Source organism: Camelus bactrianus, chromosome 6, assembly GCF_048773025.1.
Source record: "Camelus bactrianus isolate YW-2024 breed Bactrian camel chromosome 6, ASM4877302v1, whole genome shotgun sequence".
Lineage (NCBI taxonomy): Eukaryota > Metazoa > Chordata > Mammalia > Artiodactyla > Camelidae > Camelus > Camelus bactrianus.
In genome coordinates this window covers 111,445,001-111,447,500 of record NC_133544.1, presented here as the reverse complement: position 1 = coordinate 111,447,500, position 2,500 = coordinate 111,445,001, and the positions used below count along the sequence as shown (strand labels likewise).

General features: G+C 77.0%; 1 protein-coding gene, 1 non-coding gene and 1 pseudogene across 35 annotated transcripts in view; all 3 read left to right on the top strand.

Annotated features, from left to right (window-relative positions):
• Nucleotides 1-2,500, top strand: part of LOC141578015 (uncharacterized) — a 48,126-nt gene that overhangs the window by 32,918 nt on the left and 12,708 nt on the right. The gene's annotated exons all lie outside the window — the stretch shown is intronic.
• Nucleotides 902-1,054, top strand: LOC141578052 (5.8S ribosomal RNA). The gene has a single exon (XR_012507932.1). It is a non-coding gene; the product is annotated as a 5.8S ribosomal RNA (ribosomal RNA).
• Nucleotides 2,219-2,500, top strand: part of LOC141578056 (28S ribosomal RNA) — a 5,079-nt pseudogene continuing 4,797 nt past the window's right edge.

The following is a 2,500-nucleotide window of genomic DNA, read 5'->3' as shown; positions in this document are numbered from 1 at the left end:
CCCGCCCCACGCGCCCGAGGCGCCCTGCCCGCTTGTGGCCCGCGTCCCATCGTGGGCCCCCCTCGTCCCCCGTGGCGAGAAGGGGGACCCCGGGAACGCGTGTGCGGGTTGGGGGTCCTGCCGGGCCTTGGGGGGTTGGGGATGTGGAGGTGGGAAGGAGGGTGGTCTGTCGTCGGGACGCGGGGGGAGGGCCCTCTCCGCCCGGCCTCGTGGGGAGTGGGCTTAGGATGCCGTCGGCACGCGTTGGCGTGTGGGACTCGGTGGCGTGGGCGGTGGCCGGCCGGTGCCCGGTGTGGCCCCGTGTCGAGGGCCCGCGGCGGCGAGGACCCCCGGCCGTGGCCGGGGTGTGGTGGTCGGCGTTGGGGCGCGGTGGCCGGCGGTTGGGGCTGGTGGGGGGGGGTCCGTGCCGTCCCCGCCTCGCCCGCCTCGCCCTCTCCAGGTACCTAGCGCGTCCCGGCGCGGAGGTTTAAAGACCCTCGGGGGAGTCGCCCGTCCGCCTTGGGGTCGGGGCGGTCGGGCCCGTGGGGACGTGGGAGGTCCGTCCCTCGTCCCACGGACTCCGCCTCCACCGGGCCGGGGCGCCGCGCCACGTCGCTGACCGCCGCCGCCGCCGTGTCCGTCGGGTGGGGCCTCACCCGGCGGGCCCGTCGGACGGCCGGTGGCCGCGTGGTGGCGCGTCCCCGCGGGAGGCGGGAACCCCCGGGCGCCTGTGGGGTGTCCGAGCCGGCACGCGCGTTGTCGGTGCCGGCTGCGCCCCGTTGTGAAACCTTCCCGACCCTCCGGTCTGATTTCTCTCTGACTCGGCCGGCCCGAGGCGACCCCCCCTCTCACCCTCCCGGGGTGGGTGGGGGCGGGAGACGTGCCGTGCCACAGAACCGAAGGCAGGAGAAACTTCTCGTACGACTCTTAGCGGTGGATCACTCGGCTCGTGCGTCGATGAAGAACGCAGCTAGCTGCGAGAATTAATGTGAATTGCAGGACACATTGATCATCGACACTTCGAACGCACTTGCGGCCCCGGGTTCCTCCCGGGGCTACGCCTGTCTGAGCGTCGCTTGACGATCAATCGCGCCCCCCCGGGTGTGTGCCCGCGGGGTCGCGCGGCTGGGGGTTTCCTCGCAGGGCCGCGGTGCCCTCCGTCCCCCTAAGTGCAGACACGGCGCCTCTGCCGTCGCGCCGTCTGTCCCTCCTCCGGCCGGTCCCGCCCCCGCGCCCGGGAGGGTGCGGGGGCGGGCGGCGGCGGCGGCAGGCGGCGTCGAGGCCCGGGAGGTGCCGCCCGCGAAAGGGAAGGGAGAAAACGGGGAGGGGGGGAGCTCGCGCGTGGCCGAGGCCGCGGCCGCGGCCGCCGCGTTCCCACCGGGAGCCCCTCCTCGCGCCGCAAGCGTTCTCCGGGGCGCGTGCCCGGGTGCGTCGCGGTGGTGCCGGGGTGGGTGGGGGCGGTTAGGGCCGCCGCGCCGCGCCGCCCCCACCCTCCCGTCGCGCCACCGCGGCCCCCGCCTCGCCCCGTCGGGACGGGCGGCTCCTCGCCGTGGCCGAGGCGCGCGCGCGGCCGCGCCCCGGGGATGCGTGCCCCGGCGGCGACCCGCGGGACGCCGCGGCGTCGCCCGCCGCTGCGCGCTTTCCCCCGGGCTGCGTCCGCGGCCGCGCTTCGTGCCCCTGGGCCCCCGGGGCGGCGTTCTTCGGGGGCGCCGCCGCCGCGCGTCCGTCGCCCGTCGTGGGCGTCTCGCGGCCGTGCGGAGGACGGGTGGGAGCGGAGCGGAGCGGCTCGCGCCGGTGCGGTTGGCGTCGCGTGGTGGGGCAAGGGGCCCTGACGGTCGCCGCGGGGCGGCCGCCGGGCTTCTTCGGACCCGCCCGCCTCACGACCGACCGACCGGCGGCTGCCGCCGCCGCCCCCCTCTACCCTCCTCCCCGGCACGACGACGCCTCCGGCCTGGGCCCGGCGTCGCGCGCGCGCGCGGCTTCCCCTCTCGCCGCCCGCCCGTCCCGTGCCACGTCGCCGGCTCGTGCTCCCGTCCCCGTCCCGCCCGCCTCCCTTCTTCCTTCCGCCCTTCCGCCCTCCCGCCCGAACCCCGTGTCCGGGCGTGGGTGGGTGGGTGGGTCGGTTGAGGGGGAGGGGGACCGGGCGGTCGACCGCGGTTCCGCGCCTCGCGCGCGGCCCCTCTCCCGCCGTCCCGCCCTCTCCCGCTTCGCGGGCACCTTCTCCGTCCCCTCCGAGCCGCGACCTCAGATCAGACGTGGCGACCCGCTGAATTTAAGCATATTAGTCAGCGGAGGAAAAGAAACTAACCAGGATTCCCTCAGTAACGGCGAGTGAACAGGGAAGAGCCCAGCGCCGAATCCCCGCCCCGCGGTGGGGCGCGGGACATGTGGCGTACGGAAGCCCCGCTCCCCGGCGCCGCTCGTGGGGGGCCCAAGTCCTTCTGATCGAGGCCCAGCCCGTGGACGGTGTGAGGCCGGTAGCGGCCCCCGGCGCGCCGGGCCCGGGGCTTCCCGGAGTCGG